This window comes from Zootermopsis nevadensis, unplaced genomic scaffold (assembly GCF_977971745.1).
Source record: "Zootermopsis nevadensis isolate Lab colony 2312 unplaced genomic scaffold, Znev_1.0 Znev_ptg000083l, whole genome shotgun sequence".
NCBI classification, from domain to species: Eukaryota; Metazoa; Arthropoda; class Insecta; order Blattodea; family Termopsidae; genus Zootermopsis; species Zootermopsis nevadensis.
In genome coordinates, this window is record NW_028259214.1 from 418326 (window position 1) to 439207 (window position 20882).

General features: G+C 36.9%; 1 pseudogene across 1 annotated transcript in view; it reads right to left on the reverse strand.

The window, feature by feature from the left end:
- Positions 1-799: 799 nt before the first annotated feature.
- The window catches only part of LOC110831219 (uncharacterized), a 34669-nt pseudogene continuing 14586 nt past the window's right edge, over positions 800-20882 (reverse strand). The window contains exons 10-14 of the transcript XR_015533014.1: positions 18725-18802; positions 16259-16360; positions 15222-15352; positions 11063-11222; positions 800-10192 (exon numbers count right to left, since the gene is read on the reverse strand). The product of XR_015533014.1 is annotated as an uncharacterized LOC110831219 (transcript). The remainder of the gene's footprint in view (positions 10193-11062; positions 11223-15221; positions 15353-16258; positions 16361-18724; positions 18803-20882) is intronic.

The following is a 20882-nucleotide window of genomic DNA, read 5'->3' on the forward strand; positions in this document are numbered from 1 at the left end:
CACCATATAGTCTTGTAGATACTGACTGACATTTCAGAGGTGCTTACTGCCTCCATCATCAGGTCATGAAGATGGTGGCACTAAGCGCCTTTGAAATGTCGGACAGTTTGTACAAGACTACACAATGGAACAACATGCCAGAAAACAGTCACCTTCATATGAATCATGTGGAAGATTTAAACATCAAAACACTCCTAAATATCAGTTTTTAATATCCACAAACATTCATGCAATCATAACAGCTTGTTCTTATACTTCAAAACACTTGGAGGATATTTACCTGAAAATTCTATAGTATGATTAAGAAATTCAAAATTTGGGAAATTCAATTATGAAAATAAAATGTTAACAATGTAGTAAGTCCTAAAATTGTCTTCAATTTAAGTATATATTTTTTGATTAATTAAGTTTTGTCAAGTGCATGGGCTACTTACTATCAGTTGGCAGCATGATTATGAATGATGAATTTAGGACATGTGAGGAAGTGGCTGTGGCCTATTTAAGGTATTTCTGCATTTACCTGGGTAGTATGAGGAGAACTAATAGAGAAAAACAATCTGCAGGATAACCAGTCCCTAAGTTATGTTTCAGTTCCAGGACCTCCAGAATACTAGGCAAGCGGGCTGACTTACATGTACATTGTGATATTCAGCTTGTATGTACTTTAATATTAATATTAAAGATATAAACAGGCACTGAATTAGTGGATTTAAAAAGTAGAATCTTTCTGATACTGAGTTTGTAACCACACATATATTACAGTTCTTAATGTAAAAAGCTATTTAGTTCATTATGCATATTAGGTATTATATTTAGCTTTATTAATACAATAAATAATGGAAAGTAACAGTTCAGTTTCATACAAATAGTACTGTATACATTTTTTTGAGTGTAGCTAGATAAATATCCATGCCTTGAATAAAAGCCTGAAGTGTGTCCCTCCAGTTTGTATTGAAGCAAATGTAACATGTTCAAAATTACGCTATTTGTGACATATCATTGTGTTTTACTACTAAGGTATTGTATTATTTTGAAATACTGGAGTATCACATTGTATATGGCAAAATAGAGTGTTGGGTTTCATAGGTAATGATACCTTTTGTTAAAAGTGATCAGTGGATACATGATTAGCAACTTGGTTAATCCAAGCATATATTAAATAACATTCCATTGCAGTTTCTTTTATATATACAGTTTTTTAGGTTATGGAGTTGGGTGAATAAACTCTTTTTGTTTCACTGTTGCAGGTCTTGATTTTCTGTTGTTTGTAAGGGATATCATAACTGTCACTTCTCACAGCCTTCTCTTCAGTATTCCTTTAATCTCTATTGTTGTGTGTATCTTTTGCCAAATATCATAGTCAAGTGGCTAGCATTCTTGCTTCATATTTTGGAGGTCCCAGGCTCAAATATGAGTCCAGAGACTGGCTGTCTCGACTGACGCTTTTGTGCTCTTCTTTGCTCCCTTCAGGAAAATGTCAGGTTACAACCTTAAATTAAGTGATCACCTCTTTTTTCCACATTTCTTCAAATTCATTCAATTATCACCCTATAATTTGGCACTTTAATCTGAGATGTTGGCATTACTGTTAAACCACAAATAAGTAAATAAAATGCTGTGGATCTCCAGAATAGTAATGTAATATATCAATATCCTCCTCTCCCTGGTGACTGCACTTAATTCTTGACTCTCCCACTAAGTCATCTTGATTTTATTTCCATATCTAAAATGTCCAAATTGTGTCTCTGTCATGCACGTACAGGATAGTATTTATTATTACAAAATTATCGTGTTTGTATTAGTAGCTTTGCCATTAATCTTCAGTGGAATAATAATTAGGAAGATTATAACTATAACTATAACTGATTTTAAGCATTGTCAGTGATTCATTCCTGCTTTCGGGTGCTGGCACCATGTGGATGTGGGCTGTTGCTGATGTTTCAGATGAACATGCTCCCGCCACCTTCGGGTGAAAGTATGTAGAATGGGAACAGTTGGATGATATATAGACACAAGTGTTGTCCCTCTAGACTCATGGGAGAGGGTAGGAACCATGTGGCAGCCTCAGGACAATAGGATCAGTGAATTGTGAATGGGTAGAAACAGCTCTTTTATGGTCTCATCAGGTGTGCTCTCTTAATTTAGGGCAACAGCATGGGATGTGGTGAAGGTGAGACCCTATGTGATCAAGGATTGGTGAGAATGGTAGAAATAGGGAGGGGACAGTGAGTCTTAGAAGAAAGATCTGTACAGTTGTCAGAAAGGCAAGTGTGATCTAATCAGATTTGCAGGAGAGGGAATAGCCGGTGCCTGGTTCAAGCTGATGTGATCAGCACACCATGAATGGATAGGAATAGCACTTTTCAGGGCCCCATAGAGTAGGTTCAGATTCCTAACTTTATAATGTGACAAAAATATAAACATGTGGAGCCATGACTGTTGAACTAGAGGCACAAATGAAACAATATTAAGTAATCCAACTGTTTGTATGAAGTCACTATAGTGGGGTAGTATGATGTCCTCTTGAATCTTATCCTGCCACAGTGAAACGATTCTGTTTCAGTGGTCAGAATATCTGTTAGGTTTTGTTTGCACATGTTTTGTACTTAATTTCAGTTTTCATTTAATTGTCTGGATCAGTCATGCCACCAAATTCTCTTACCATTTTCACTCGGTGTAATTCATTTTAACATTTGGGCTTTACTGAGCTGTGTGTATAAACAGTGCAAAAAAATTACCACCTTGGTTAGAAGATGAATGTGTATATCCACCTTAATTCAGAGCCATGTGATAGAAATTACCATCTCAAAATGGCAATATTATTTAGGCCGATATCTTGAGGTGTTTGTGTTTGGATTTGGTGTCATGTTGGAGTGGAACTTACTAAAAATTTGTACTGCATGGAATAGTTTCCTGCTAAATTCAAGACTGATATGTATGGCAACTAGAACGTCATTAAGAATACTGTGCTTCGATTTATCTTGTACACAATGAATGATTCTTTATTTTTATTTTGTGTTACATCAGAAAACTTTTATTATTATTATTATTGGTCGAGCTCCCTTGGTGAGCGGACGTGTTTTTGTGAGCTCTTCGTACCTGCTGAATAACTGTGAGTGAGTGTGCTTCGCCCACAGCCTACCGGCACTATGGCTGCTAGCAAAGACTGTTGCTTGGTGTGTGAGAAACCGTTCTACGGTAAACAAAAATTTATTAGATGTAGCGGGCCTTGTGGAACAAGGTTTCATCTCTCCTGCCTCAAAATGAGCGACACCGAATATTCGTTTCTCATGGTGGAAGGGAAATCGACATACAATTGTGCATCGTGTGTTGTGGCTAATCGTTCTTGTAGCGCTAAAAACGCATCTAGAAGAAGCTTGAGATCTGCCTCAACTTCGGAACTTCCAGTGAAGGAAGTTTCTCCTGATGGGGAGCCTATTCTTGCAGACTCCGAGTTACTCGGCCGCCAGATCGAGATGGTGCGGCTCAACGGAGCTAGCACGCATAAGATTATTGAGAATCTCGTCCAGATGGTTTGTAAACTTTCCGAAGATGTACAGCTACTTCGGAAAGACAACGAATATTTGAAATATCAGTTTAGCAGACTATCTTCCAGCGCACCTACGCCGGCAGCACCCGCAACGAAATCTTCCATTGTTCCTGCAAACAAAGCCACGGACGCGGTTCCTTGTTCTGTGTCGTCTGTCGCCGAAGCGGGATCCAAATCCTACAAAGACGTCCTGTCTGCTGGATTAAAACCTAAAGTCTCCATTGTGGACACTGAAGGTTTTACAACAGTAAGTAATAAAAAGAAGCCATCTTCTGGGACAACCTCAGCCAACACAGTTAGACAACGCAGACAGCCGTTGTTAGGGGTGAGAAACTCTGCTTCTCTACTCATTGTATCCAAAAGGGAAAGGTCCAAGGCCCTTTTTGTCTCACGATTCAGCCCTGAGGTCACGACTGCTGACGTAGATAAGTCCTTAAAAGAGCAGTTAAGCCTCAAAAGGTTAGTTTGCACTAGGCTTAAAACCAAATTTAATTCCTATGCATCCTTTCACATTTTGGTCAACGAAGAGTATTTTCCCCTTGTAAATAACACCGGTGTATGGCCAAATGGGTGCCTGATTGCTCCCTTTTATGGGAAGCTGACCCCTGATCAGGTGTACTCCCCTGATGCACCTCTCATTTCGGTACCAACAACGGCTGACTCTGACTGCTACTGCAATGAGCCCTACAACCAAGCCGACCAGAATTTGTGAGGAGCTTGGGGGAAGCATCAGTACCACTTAACTATGTCAGGAAACTGTTGTGCCACCATTTCGGATCGTCTCACCACGTCTGGTTCTAAGCGTTTGGATTCTATTGATATCTTTTACCAAAATGTTAGAGGTTTGCGTACTAAATGTACCAACTTTCATGATAATGTCTGTATTAATGATTTCAAAATTATATGTATTACCGAGACGTTGCTTAATGATTCGTTCTGTAATCGCAATCTGTTTCCTGATGACAATCTCGTTTTCCGCGCTGACAGAGGTTATACCGATCTTAACTTAACTAGGGGTGGTGGTGTTCTGACGGCAGTTCACCTATCTCTGGCTGGTTGTAAACGCAGGTTTGATCTTGAACTTACCAGCGAATTTGTTTGGATTGAAGTTCCACTTCCTGATTGTTTCAACTTACTCGTTGGAAACCACTACTTTTCACCTAACACTGATGGTAAAGTTATTGAATATTATTTTAATTCTCTGGAAAAGAAATTAAACCCTCAACATTTTCGGGTAGTTCTCTTAGGTGATTTTAATATACCTGGCTTTGATTGGACACACGGCTTCCCTCAAGCAAACTCACATTACTATACCAAAATTAAAGGGGATGTCGTTCACAGTGCCGCATGCTTCCTCGGACTTTCTCAGCACAACCTTACCATCCAAAACACGAATTTACTCGATCTCGTCTTTGCTAACTTTTCCTCTGTAAACGTCACGATTTGGTTAAACCTGATGTTTTTCATCCTTCCCTGGTTATTGATATTAGAAATATATCTCTGACTACCAATTCACAGCCCTCTCGATGTTCCCGCAATTACGCGCGTGCTGACTATTTACTACTTTATAGGTATTTATTTTCTTATGATTGGTCCTGCGTTTACAACTTGTCCTCTGCGGACTCCGCCGTAGAACAGCTCAAGTCGGTGGTTACTGATGCATTAAATTTAGCTATTCCCAATAAGCATTCAAATAAGTCTAAATTTCCTATCTGGTTTTCCGGCGCCTTAAAACATTACATCAATAAAAAGAATCATTATTTTCGTCGGTTTAAAAAGACCAACTCTGATGTACATTACTCCTACTTTGCACACTTTCGTAAATTAGTTAAGGCTACCATTAAGTCCGATAGGCGGCGGTGGTTAAAGTCTGTTGATGACAGTCTTAAGACTCACCCTAAGCATTTTTGGAAATACGTTTCAAATTTCAAAAGAAAAGATAACTCCTTCATTCAGCTGAAAGTTGGTGATCAGTTTGTCACTGACCCCAAACACATTGCTGATGAATTTGCTACGCATTTTGAATCAATTTTTAACACTTCTTGCCGGTCCGTCACTCCTACCGATACTTTTACTTCTGATTTTTTGCCAGCCGCTCCTATCTCTCCTGCTGAAGTTAGCAAGGCCATCAAGCGCCTCAGACCCTCAAAGTGTGTGGGGTTAGATGGAATTCCTTCGTTAGTAATTAAGGGTTGTTCTGATATTTTCACTCCCTTATTAACCTATATTTTTAATTTAAGTCTAAATAGTGCCACCTTTCCGTCCCTGTGGAAAGAAACAGCTGTTGTTCCTGTGTTTAAAAAAGGCAACAGTTCCATTGTTAGTAATTATAGACCCATCTCTATTCTTAATAACTTTTCTAAAATATTTGAACTTATTGTTTATGATCACTTGGAAAAAATTTTTAAGTACAGATTATATCCCTCAAAGCATGGTTTTCGTAAATTTAATTCCACAGCAACAAATTTGGTTACTTACATTAATTCCGTTTTACCTTCAGTTAGTACTCAAGGACAAACAGATTCGGTATACTTTGATCTTACTAAAGCTTTTGACTTAGTTCCTCATAATATTCTTCCTGGGAAACTTAGAAACTTTGGACTATCACCCAGTTATGTTGATTGGTTCCAAAGTTATCTTTCTGACAGGCAATCTTTTGTTCGTGTATCTGGAACTCTTTCGTATCCTTATCGTGTTAAGTGTGGAGTGCCTCAGGGTTCCACCCTAGGCCCCTTACTTTTCAATATATTCATTAATGACATCTGCGACTCCATACACAATTCACAGTGCCTTTTATTTGCTGATGACTTAAAGATGTATCGGAGTATCAGCGATGTTGATGACTGCAAACTGTTGCAGGACGACATCCATTCAGTGCAAAATTGGTGTCTTGTGAATGGGATGCAACTTAATTTAAGTAAAACGACTGTTATATCATTCACCCGGAAGACAAACAGTATTTACTTTAATTACAAATTGTGTAACAACCTGGTGGCACACTCCCATTGTGTTAAAGATCTCGGTGTTCTATTGGACTGTAAGCTCTATTTTCACCAGCATATCAACTATATATTATCACAGAGCTTGAAAATGCTAGGTTTGATTCGGTACATTACTTCTTCCTTCTCCACTGTTGATAGCCTTTTGGTCTTGTACAGTACCTTAGTCCGTTCCAAAATTGAGTATGCATCCGTTGTTTGGAACTCTATTACTAATACAGATTCCATTAAATTGGAAAGGATTCAAAGGAAATTTGTAGCTCTGTGTTACGCTAGATTTTTTAATGGCGTTTGTGCCTATAATTATGATGATATATTAGTTAGATTAAACTTCTTATCGTTGCATTTAAGGAGGAGGCTTTTGGATGCGCTTTTCCTCATCAATGTTTTTAAAGGCAAAATTAGTTGCTCATCTGTTTTTGAAACAGTTAGTCTCTGCATACCTACTAGGTCTATCAGAGACTACTCTACCTCTACTGTACAACGTAATTTCAAGGCCAGTCCTTCTGCCAGATGCAGTCTGTAGGAGCATCAACATCTTTAACAAAGATCGTATTTTGCTTACTGATGTCAGTCAGCTCTTTAAACAATAATCATTGTTTTTTATTGTTTATTTAGTATAACACTTTATTTTGTATGTTGTTTGTCCAAAATTAAACTGTTTTTAGTTTAATTATTACTTTACTTATCTATAACATTTAGTTTTTTACTTATTAGTTATTTTGCAATAAATCAATATTGTACATTTATGTTTTCAGTTAATTGTTTGTTTGCTTTTGTATTGTAATGTCTGTATTGTTGTTAGTGCTTGGCTGTTATTGGCATATAAATACACTTGGCTGGGTTTTGGATATATACCCTGGTTCAGTTTGTACTTAAAATTTGGCATTTATATACTTGAGTTTGAGAAGTAACCTAGCTACCTATTGTGTGCAAGGAAAAACTGTTATCAGCTCCAAGCATACAGTTCTGTGCAGTCTCATGCTTTTCATTGGTTGTCAGCATACTCACTGATGTGATCTCCAACATGTTTGCTCATGCCCCCAAACCCAAAACTTTCCAAGTTACCTGCCACAGATAACATCAAATTCCCATCTCCCATGATTTACTTTGCTACAGTCAAGACTGAAGGATCTGAATGAAGTTTGTCCCTTAATTCAGCATTTCTGTCACCCATATCCTGACACAACAGTTGTATTTACCACAAGTTGAACCAATATTTTATCAAATGGTAAATATGTCTCTGTAATGTAATAATTCTTATACAAGTACTTGTGATATTCTAAAACGTTTTTACCAGCACAAAATCGTCTAGTCTACGACGCACTTCTTCTACAAGCGATTCGCAGCTCAGCTCTTTCCGCAATAACTAAAGCGGGCTGTTGACGGCAGTAACGTAACACAACATTGCCGAGTAAACAATTAGTAACATAATAATGCACATAGGAGTTGTTATAAAAGCTGACCGTTGTTGTCGGTCCATATTTACACATTGTTGATATGGAACTTACACATCTTCGTTACGCTTTTTGCCGAATGACCCTTCCATAATAGACGTATTTACATCAAAACAATTATTCTGCTTATATATGGTATTTGCCTATCTGTTCCATGTAAGAAAATGTTCTGGACTGAATACAGTGGCATGTTTTTTGTACACCAACAGATTCATGAATATTCTCCTGAAGGGAGTGATGTATTATAATTATTGCATTTCCAAGGATACTGTGCATCAGTTTTACCCATCATATATGATGTAAAGAAAACCTTTGAATTTTTGTGTACTCCACATAGTGTACCTTTCCAGTCTTGTTTTCTGTCACAGAGTATAGTTCATTTAAATATGCAAGGAACATTCATTTTATAGAACCATGAGTAAACTGTGATCTGGTTAACCTGCAGCTGGCTACTGAAAGTTCTTCTTTACACAAGTTTTGTAATAATTTTCAAAATATTTCATTTTAGTGTGGAACACACATTCCTCCAAAATCTGCGTCGCCCAAACCAACAACGCATGATACGATAGGACCACCAGATCCTATATCAAATCTACGACCGATTGTTTTCCATGTACCAAGAAATGAACATGAAACTGAAAAGGAGTTCTGTGTTCGTAGAGAAGAAGTTCAGAAGTTGAATGAAGCCTTTTTGGATAAAACACAATCAAAGTTTCATTACGGTACAGTCACAGTTATATTGTCGATATACAGTCAGAGGAATAGTTAAAGAAATATACTTGTTTGACTTTTATAATACTTTCCAACTTGTATAACTATTTATTAGTCCTTTCATCTACAAATGAATTACTTTGTTATGTTCCATATTGTACACAGAAGTGCCAGTCCTATGAAAAAGTAGGTATGTCTAATGCCTCTCCTACTTCACCACTAAACCCCATAAACATTAATACCAAATTCTTCAAAGACTTTATTATGTGGTATATGCAATTGAATTGTAGACTGGATGGGTGGAAAGAGAGACACAAAGATGCACCATGCATCAGTGACAGATTCGCTATATTGTTTCAAGTACGTTGCTTGAACAGGCATGCAAACTCATTTCCTTTATTACGTAAAACTGGCTTCACGTAACATATATGTGCTTTAGGAAGAACAGTCGTACTTTGTGGATCATTAATGTTGGTATGGTGACTATTAACTTAATCTCCATAATTTTGTTATGACAGGGTTTATGCCATTAAAATTTTGTCTTTCCTTTAGATGATCAAAACAGTCTTCAACCAACCAAGGTAATGTCTCTGTTTAACAGGAGCGAAATGAATTCATTGATGCCAACCTTCCATCAGACAAAACTTCAGGAACAGATAAACAAACTTTAACTGCTGATGAAATGTCCATATTCTATAAAACTTTTCTAGACAAGAACTGGAAAGTCCACATTCGATACAATGTGGAATGGTACAGGAAAAATATCGGACTGGTGATCTGTGCCTTGCGTGTTAACATATTTAAAGTTAAGCAGTGGTTCATGTCAAATTCAAGATAGCAATCACCGACGGATCATACTGGAGATTATTTGTTGGAAGAATACATCATACACATTACACACCTTCAATTTCAGCAAAACAGAATATAGATTAAAGTATGTAACAGTCTGTGTACAAATAACTGGCATTTTGATGTACTGTTGTTTAATGGAAATATACTGACAAATAACAGAACAAATCTAAGATTTATTTCACATAAAGGTAGCTAAAGGGAGTTCTTTAATAATCCCAGTGCAAAGTTTTTGCTTTTGTTTCTTGTAGGTTGTACAGTATATCTCTTCCCCTGCTTTATTATGCCTATAAGAAGCTTCTAACCTGTGGGTTACAAGATATGTTGGTGTACCAATTGCTTTTAGAAACATTTCATATGCCTTTACTTCTCAACTTTCCCTTGCAGATATCAATCACTATGTTTTCTTCATCACAAACATTCTTCTTAACCTTGTCTCAAAACTATGGTGTACTGTATAACCACTTACTTTATCATAAAAGCTGTTTCTTTCAAGATGCTTTCTGGTCATTGTCTTCCACTTGCAAAGTAATGGCAGCCTTCTATTATGTTTCGTTTGATTTTGATTGTACAATTAATCTGTAATACTTCTATTTAGTTTCTAAGCATATTTTGCTGTGGTATTCCTGAAATAAATAAATACAAATACCATAATAAATGTTTAACACCGGCTATAAGTACCACGCCATACTATAAAGCTGTCAGGGGTATGGCAGATATTTTGCAAAACTTGTCTGTGAGACAGGACAGCAGATATATCAGACCATAAATGATGAGATCACTGATATTTTTAAAACTTCCAGTAACATTATGATAACCTCTTATACATTAGTTATCATGCTCCAAGGTAAAGATGCAATTAAAATAAGGAACCTACAGCACATGTAGATGACACTAAACCAGCAGAGAAAATGTACCAAGTTTATGAAGATTGGAAAAAGCAGTGTGAAACCAAGAAATAAAATGTTTCTAATCCAGTAGAAACATTTAATTTGTCCAAATCAATTAGCCAAGAAATTAAGAGTATTTATCCCTATATGGAACGTCATTTATAGAACAATTTTCAACTGAACTAGAATGTCAATTCCTTTATAAGGAAAATTACAGATATGAGATCACCATCAACTTCTGAATAGGTTTAAAATTCTTTTATAAAACTTTATATGATCAGTCACTGGATGCCATCACAGCCTTACACCTTAATTTCCTACAATCAGTAATAACATCCACATACAATCACTCTGAAGGTGGAAAGTGCTTGCCAAAAAGCTGGAAGATCTTTAACAACTGAGGCAGGTTATGCCCAAAAGTCAAAGTTACACATTGAACTTCATTCTCAAATGTCTGTCATCTGGGATGTGCTGTATAGTCTGGTAGATACTGACATTTCAGAGGTGCCTACTACCTCCAGGGTACAGCCATATTCATATTCGTCACCGTCAGAATCTTTATCTCGCAAATGGATTGTGTTTTCTCAAACATTTCTTTTCACATACCTTACAGTTCTGCAATTCAAAATTCCATTTCCTATGGCACTTCTTTCCTTAGCCTGAAGCGCTGAGACCAAGTCTAAATGCAATTTCAACCATATTTTGTGGGGCAGAGTCATGGTAACACACATAAACCTCCCTTGGATGAGGGGTAAAGGAGAGTCGTCTGGAACAAGAAAATAATTCCTTATTGTATAATTCTTACTTCATGTTATATATATGAAAGCAGTCGTTAACAAATTATTTACAAAATGGTCCTAAGAACTTCCATTCAATGTCAAATTTACAACTCCACAAAGCAGTACATTAAGGCTTTCCATACTATTTAAATAACGTACAGATTTACTTCATTTCCAAACATATGAATTTTAAAAAACTACATTAACAAAACAACCTAATACATTTTTGATGACAAAATTTGTTTTGGGCATTGTCTGTCATCTTAAGATTTATAACTACATTTCAGAAACTGGATCTGTTTCTGCCATCAGGTAATACAGCCCAAATGTCCAGACTTTTTGGTGCACTCTCCGTCATTTGTTGTGCACTCAAAAAAGAACTCCATGCTCTTTAATTGCAACCAAAGACTTGTTAATTAAAGACTTGGATATTTCTTGGCCCATAAGCTTCTGAAATGAAGTAAGATAGTGTAATTGCATCATATTGTGAATATTCTAACAATTATTTAGTTTAATCCGTCTTATCACAATATTTTAAAATTTCTTATAATTAAGATAATAAAATGTCATTGATGTTCCATATCGATTGATCGATTTACATTTTGGAACATTTTACACGACATGTTTCAGTTTTTATAAAACCATCATCAGGTGTAAAATATCTACGAACTTAAAACTCAAATATGATTCCATTTGGTGATGTTTCATTACGTTTGTTTTTTCATTTTTGGGCGAGGTGTTGTCTTTTCTTAAATTTTATCAGATGTACATATCGGTCTAAGATGTAGGAGTGATTGTTCCAATATGTCCAGAAGTACTACTGTCTTCGTATAGGTGTGGGTCAATAAAAACTGAAACATGTTGTGCAAATGTTCCAAAATGTAAATCGATCAATCGATATGGAACATCAATGATATTTTATTATCTTAATTATAAGAAATTTTAAAATATTGTGATAAGACGGATTAAAGTAAACAATTGTTCTGAAATGAATCATAGTTACAATATGTTTATAAACAACAGTATCCAGAAATTTATATGGAATAGCACATTATAGCCTTGAAAATTATTACAAATCAGATTTATTCTATACAGAAGAACTTTCTTGAGAGCCAGTGCAGCAACTGTTTCTTGAAGATGTCTAAAATGTCCTCAACAGTTCCTGCTTGCAACTCTGCACAAATGTGGGAAGATCAATCGCAGTACAAGTATTGGTGAATCAAAATACAAGTTGTCAACGTACATTCTATAAAAGCATTTTTTTTATGGAAACGAAAATGCATTTTCAGGTTTAAATTTGAATTCTGTGATGCATTCAGAATACAATACAAACAGTAATCAGATTTCTACGCAGACAATACAGCAGGTCATGTATCGCTTGACAACTGCTTCTGAAGTTACGAAGGATCTCTTGCAACCTCTCTGACTGCACCTGCTCTCTGCTTGGACTGTATACCATTCAACGCACAAAGTAATCCATGCCCACTGATCTTACAATTAGGCCACCATACATGTTTGAACCCTCGATCTAGGCATATAAATGACCTGTGTTATACCTCAGCTCATTTGTAGACCTGCAAAGAAACTGCAATAACTTTGGAATTATCCAAGATTAAGGTTCCCACAGCAGTGAAGATGTGTCAACTGTGATCTTATAATTTGTGGCGCCATGTATTTTTGTATACTTTTTTTATGAATCTCATGCTACTTGGAATGGAGACACTGATATAATTATTTTATGATGTGGAATTCACAAATTTATAAGTTAAATTTGAGGTGAAATGCCTCGAAACAGTTTTCAAGACACAGGACAACTTCACGACCTCGGCACAAATCAGTGGTGTCGTTTATTTTTTGGTGGCCTTGATACTGCTAACTGGGCAAGAGTTTGTAATGAAATGCATTCTGTAGAACCTCTGTAGTACTGGATTTATGAAGGACCTGTCTACGCTTGCACTGAACAGTAAAGTAGCTTTTTCCTCTATGTCTGAACTATGGCAATCTGAATTTCAGATTATGAAACTTCCCCTGTGATGAGTTGTACACTATGTATGCAACATGTACTGTTATGCAAGATCTGTACTATTTTAATCCCCTTTCCCTTCCAATCAGGGATGATTCTATATTTTAATCACTAAAGCCTACCTCTCCCAAGGTGTGGTTATAGTTAACTGCACATCTTGGTTCAATATTACACTCCATTTTGATTTCTCGGCCACCACTTTCAAATCACGAAATGATATGATGTAACAGAAATGTCCTTTTTATCTTTCCAATCCAGGACATGCACTTACTTTGAAGGTAATATATCAACTGATGTCATTAAGCAAAGACTGTCCCATGTCAGACAAGTCAAACTGGCTATTCAGAGTCCACCGTAAAATTAGACAAAATTATTAAAATATTTTTAGTAACATTACTACTGAAGACAGTGATCAAGTTCCAAGTAGAAAGAACACTGTCAATGTCAGGCGCACAAACAACCAAAATGCAAATTAGAACTCAAAATTAAAAACAGCTAACAATGACAGGAAGCTGACTAACAACTGAATTCTCAAGGCAAGTAGAATCCATTAACCTTAGAATTTTGTTCTGTGGCAATAAAACAAAAAATTAAATTTCATACATGCCTGTTACGGCTTCTGCTCAATTTATTTCAACGATAAACACGTTAAAATCAGATTGTTCCAAAAATTAATCAAGACCATTTTACTGAATCACTTCACAAAACCAAAAAACAATTAATCTTAGCAACTCAGTGCTAAAAAGTAATTTCATATCAGAATAGCAAATTGAAAGATTTCATGGACAGAATTAAGTTCAAACAGCAATTTTAGTATAAGTCCACAAATAAAGAAGTTTATCTGCACAAGTACTGCAATCCTTGTGCAACTGTGGCTGTTGCAGCTCCCAGTCTGAATCTGAGTTGTCAGATCGTTCTGAATGTGAGCGTGGCACTTGTATCGCTACCACGGCGACTACCCTGCTCTCTCTCTCTGCTCGTCGACCTAGTATAGGAACAGCCTCTTCACTCACTACGCTCGTCGCCTGGCTGGCCGAATCCTCCGAAGTTGAGCCTTGTACTGAGACACCTTCAGCATCTTAACATTCTTTCATATTAAGTCCATTTTATTTTCATTAAACTAGGAATCATCCTGACTTAAGTATTTCCTATGTTCAAGCATCTTCAGATGAAGTTACAGAGAAAACAGATTACTAATAAAAGTAGCTGATTCTACAGTTTCTAGAGACATGGAATTAAGAGGCAAACCTTCTACACATTTTTCTCAATTTCTCCCTTAGGAGCCACATTTTTTTCCAATTCATCATTCACAAATCATCCTGGTATCTGAAACTACATAACCTAACAAGTTAAAAATATGGCATTAAATAAAATGGGATTCAAACTCTAACCCTCATGAATGGAGAGAAACGACAAGAGTTAAGAACAGTGCGAGATACTGAAACCACAAACAACAAATTTAATGGTGGAGCAAGAGAGAAATTTCACCTCTAAAATAGCAGACACAAAAAAAGTACGTAAAACAATATCAATTTTACACTGTACGTGTGTGTGTTTTTGCACTGTTTGTACTATAAATTTATCACAAAATGTTTATCTTGGAGCCAGGAAAAGTCATAGTAAAGTCAAAGTAAAGAAATTCTCACATAAGGTTCCTCTATCAGAGTAATATGAGCTGTAAAATGAGCAAAACTTTAAACAAAAGATATTCCAAAACTGAGAGAATTCAGTTGCAATCCCTAGAAGAAAGCCTTTACACTGAAGCAGGTCCCACTGTAATTAAACTGCAGTATATATTAGTATAATTACAAAATTCAACTTAATGTTTTTCTACTTGTAGTACATTACATAACAAAATAGACTGGATGAGAATGAGTCATGGGGTAATTAATATAAGATACTACTTTATGATTAAACCAATTTTCATACAAATGTGGATAAAGATAAATAACTGTACACTCACTCACTAGTGATGCATGTTTAGACGGAGTTGATGGATCAGCAGACCGAACAAACCCAAGAAAATTGGGTGATGTTTTGCGCACAGGAACCATTTCAGGCTGTATCACCTGTGGACGTGGCCCTGATGCCAACCTAAATATTTTTTTTTATATTATGTGGTGACACTGTCAGTAAGTACTTATGGACTGTCAACTCCTGCCTGTTTTATTCACTTATTACCAAGAATGTTTAAAATGGAAATCAATTAAAATAATTATGAAAAATAAATCTCCAACAGGCTACTTCTTTCCATGTAAAACTCTGATGAGCCATTGCTTGGTTATTATTATTAAGTGTTCTGTCTTACGACAGGTCCATTGCTCTGCCCAAAAAGAGCTTTCCAGTTAACCCTATTCTCGGCTTCTCGCTTTAATTCCTGGAACGTCATCTTCTTTCCTTGTTTAAGGTCGTCGGTTAGCTGTATCAGTCTTCTTCCCAGTCCTCGCTTTCCTTCAACCTGGCCTTCGATGATGTCACTCAGTAACCCATTCCTTTTCATAATATGTCCCAGCCAGTTAGCTTTCCTTCGTGTAATCGCCTGCAGAATGTTTCTTTGCTCGTTGACTCTCCTTAATACTTCTTCGTTGGTCACTCGATCCGTCCACCTGATCTTCTCTATTCTTCTCCAACACCACATTTCAAAACTCTCCAGGTATTTCTGTTCCTTCTTCCTGAGTGTCCAAGTCTCTGCTCCATACAGTGCGACACTCCATACGTAACACTTCACTAGTTTCTTCCATTTCTTGGTGGCAGACATAAAATTAGGCAAGTAGTACTGACGCAAATTTTCCCATCTAAAGATTCTGTATTATATAAAAGCCAATATGATATATATAAATATTTATTTTGATGTTTTTCTGTGAATAAAGGTTGCTCTCAAAGAGCGAAGAGGTGCAGACTTTGTTGAAAATGTTCAACAAGTACCATAGTTATAACACTGATACATGAAGTTCTCAGTAATGTTATTAAAGTGCATATTTATTTAACATCATTGTTTACCATTTGACAGCTACAGCTGGAATACCAAGCTTTTGAATATGTGCAAGTGTGTCTTGAGCCTGTTCAACATAACATACATCTGGTCCAGTGCATCCTTCCAATCTGTAACAGAACCATAACAATCACAGTTCACTAATATGCATCACGAAGAATTAATCATACATGCTGGAAATTCAATAGCATGAGAACTATGTTTCTTCCAAATTTGAGAATGAATTTGTTGAAACACAAACTATTTTAACCTGCTTAATCTACAGCCTACTGTATCTCTACAGTCATTCCTTTCATACACTGGGAACAGAATATCGTATCACTTTGTTAATAAATATTAAAGAGAGTCCAGAAAGTCACTCACAAAAAGAGTTTTAGGCGTCTCAATTTTTTAACTAAATACACACTGAAGAAACAGAATATTGAAATGAAAATTTAACCAAAAGCTTGAGCCAATTACAAAGTAATGTGTTCCTGCATCAGACTTACATACATGATGATATGCTTTGGTACAAAAGGACAGCCCACAAGTGAAATCACAATGCATGCTGTGGTTAACTGAATTTAAGTCTGTTACTAGCAGGGCTGTGGAGTCGGTACTAAAATCTGTGATTCCGACTCTGACCTCCTTCATAAAAGATCAATATGTATTAATAAGGGTAAACTTACTAAAATGGTAAATTGTACCATAACAGATTTCATCACCACCATGTGTATCATCAGCCTACGTTTTAGACTTATAACCTATATTTATATACATGTCTAATGGTCATTGCAGAAATCAGTTGATTTGTAGACAGATTGTATTCTTAAGGTATCGGAGCCAAAGTTACAAAGCATTATTCCCACATCACGTGGCTGAACGCGACGTTGAATCTCCCTAAGTGTGAGGCCGCCTGCAGCTCACATGATACAGAAATTGTTCATAAGATTTTATATCGAGATCGGAGTCTTGTTACTAGTGTGCAAATGAACATTTTGGCAAACATACCACCAAGATCCACCTAGCAACAAAAACAAAACTGGACGAGAGATTGGTACGAGAAATCTGAACAAACGAGTAATGGCATGCCTACAAAAAGGTCAACAAAGCATTCAAAGAAGATATCAAATAAGACAGCCGTTATATAACTGCAAATACCAAAACCAACAATACACTCAGTCTTACACAAAGATTTTGATTGCAATGCCTAGAAATTGCAGTTTGTGTGGTGTGGCATATGGGGCTACGAAGTACCACGTACCCGTGAAACGGGCAAGTGGCCAACTTAGATTACTCAAACAGCTGCTGAAACAATAACTCCAGGGATGCTGCTGAATGTAAGGGCTGAAGTCAGTTATTAACTAGAGGCTACAAAACAGACATGTAAAAAATTTACTAATACATTCTTTCTCAGCATTTGTTCCTTAATATGTTCTAAGTGTTAAGAGTTTCTAGACTTCTAAAACCACAGTGACTTTCAGGTCATCCTGCATAGCAAAATGTAAACTCAACAAAGTTTTGTGGACTGTAAAATCATATTTGTCAATTAAAGAAATGAAAAATCAATGAACAGAAACAAATTATATGCAATGATCACTAAAAATCACTGACCATTCTTTGCAACTGATGCCAGTGTTCTAAGAAGCACATGCCTCATGGATATCCATCACTGTTCTCATATTTCCCTATGACCTGTAAATGCAATTTCTCTTTCTTTTTAACCAGCACACATTTCATGGAATCATGTCGCACTGCCCATATGAATGACCAGAGGATTTTGCTTGCTCACACAACAGTCCTGAACAATGAAAGGTTTTGAATCTTGTTATTCTTATAAAACAGATTTAGCAGACTCACTATATCTGTGTATATTTGTATATTGTATTTTTTGTATATCGAGTATGTTTGTGCATAAAAGTTAAAGTACCCTGTACATTCCTAACTGTGCATCCTCCAGATTCCAACAGAACCACCAGCATTTCTTGTCCCTTTAATAAAAGTTAAGTATCAGAATATAAAATATATGGTTCTACCAATTATTATTCAAATAAGACCAAATTAAGGGTAACATCACATCTCCATAAGCTTTTGTAAAACATTACACCAAAATAGGTTGCAAAAAAACAGATATTAAACATCTCTGGTTATCTTATTTTGATAGTCGTAAGTATACATTAAATATGAAGATAACCAACTACAGAGGAATCTGATGATACAGTGTCTACCATAAGATAATGAATCTTGCCAGGGACATACATACATAATCCAGCCCCTTAACACTTTCCTGTCCAAAAAAGATAAGACCTACAATTAACTATGCTACAACCAGACTACACAGCGCAGTAACCCAGAAGACACAAATCTTCATACTCACCATTTGTTAAAAACTCAAACCTTACAAATATCAGTTCATTTATCATCTCCAGTTCGTACACTTTCCCCAGGGATATTCTGTATAATAAATAAGGGTAGCAACTGTTGATTATACTTACCGTGAAAGGGTCTGATAGTTGAACTGTAAGCTGTGCACCAAATCAGCTGTTACTTGCACAGCTTCACGCAAGGGACACCTATAAGAAACATTTCAAAAGTACAAAATAAAAGTTGAATTACTAACTTTCAAGTCCAGTCAAGCACTGACTCAGAGGTGAAACTGGCACTATTTAACGAAAAGGAATCTTTCCTAAGTCACTATATAAATTATTCTACTGCTTATAGTATTAGTTTAGTATACAAAAGATCCTAGGTTCAGTAGTAAGTGCTGTCATTAATCTTGAAACAGAGAAATAATAAAAAACCTGTCAATATTTTGACTTGAAGAAAAGGTGACTTTATTTTCTGAAAATAGTAGACTTTTCCCAAACACCACAAAAATCTTATCTTCGGGGTCGTGACTCCATGCAGTATCATCGGTCACATACAATCCAGAACACTACTGATTCAACTGACACCTTCACCACTATGAGATACCCAAATCTCAGATAAAATAACAACATTTCTGAATGCAAGATATGTAATATGAGGTGTCGCGCAGGTTCGTACCCATATCCGCAACAGGTCTCCAAGGTGAGGAGCCTCTAGTCGATAGACTAATGTAAAAAAGAATTAGACAGTCTTTTGTTGTAGTGTTTCAGAACACGTAACTGCCCCACACTTGTCAGGGGAGCAATAAATTTTCATAAACTACGAGGCGCGTCCACAAAGTAAGTTTCCCACTCGTCCCACAGCTAGCAAACCTTATATTGCGCGAAGCGACTGTGCGTACGTGATAGAGCAATGACGTAGCATGGCGCATGCACTAACGGCACCTCCCGCGTTCTCACAGTAGCATCGTTGCAGCTGTTGAAGATGGAGGTTCTTATTCCAGCTTCCGCCGACTGTGAAGTGCGGTCAGTGATAACGCTAGGCCGCACACGGCTCGACGGACAGCAAGTCTCCTGCAGGAGTTCAGCTGGGAGGTGTTTAATCATTCACCCTGCAGCCCGGACCTCGCTCCCAGTGATTTCCATCTTTTCCTACACCTCAAGAAATTCCTGTCCGGTCAGTGTCAGCGTTTTGAGAATGACAGAGAGGCGGAGATGGTTGTCACACAGTGGTTCCAATCCCAGGCGGCAGACTTCTACGACACAGGTATTCAAAAGTTGGTCCCACGGTATGACAAATGTCTCAATTCCGGTGGCGAATATGTTGAAAAATAGCTGGACACTTGCTGTATCTGTTGCAATAAATATTTCCATGAAATTGTGTTTTGTTTCTGTAAACGGCCCAAGGGAAACTTACTTTGAGGACGAGCCTCGTATTATAACTGGGCTATATATATTAAATTAAATGGACGGATTTAAAAAGTTAAATGTCCTTGTGATTAAGCATCAAGCCACGAAGGCATGAAAGGAAGTAAATATGTAACTCGTGCTTTCTTAATCCTCGATGCATCGTTTTCGGCGGGGGTGGGAAATAAAAACAATGAATGCGGGAAAACGATAGATGCGGGAAAGCATTAAAAATTTTAAAAAAACAAACAATGTTTCTGTTTCAAAGTTACTTCTTTTTACCAAAAAAGTCTTTAATGGGCAACTGGTTTGTCGAAACTTTACGTTTTAGGCCAAACAGAGCCCTTTCCACGTTCAAAATGCTTTCTTCGTCACGTTCACTAATATTATGCGCATAAAAGAACGACTTCACTTTTGCCAATGCAGCGTGTGCTTCGGCAAACCTCAGCAAAGTTCGGGCTCGCATTCGTCGTTTCTCCCTCTTCCTCACCGCTCCCTCAACCTTCGCGGACTATAACAGGAAAAATGGAAGTACTATTACTGCCGAACTCAACGAAACGTAGCTGTAGAAGACCCTGAACCACTGGAAACAAGATGAACCAGAAGAATGAAAAGTGCCGCCAGCCTTTCCTTTGTACTTATAATAAAAGCATTTGTGAAGAAATTCACACTGCACATGCCATCTGGCATCGCTGGAACGAAATATGAGTGCACCATAATTAAAATCGTAAAATTTCTGACAATGGGCACCGCCATTCACTCCAACTATCACCCCTGCACCGCTGACCCCTCATTCCAAAAGAATCTGTGCTGGTTGGGCGACATAACAGGTTACCGCTACTGTTTATTCCAAAAACATTGTGCGTCTTTCGGTATTAAT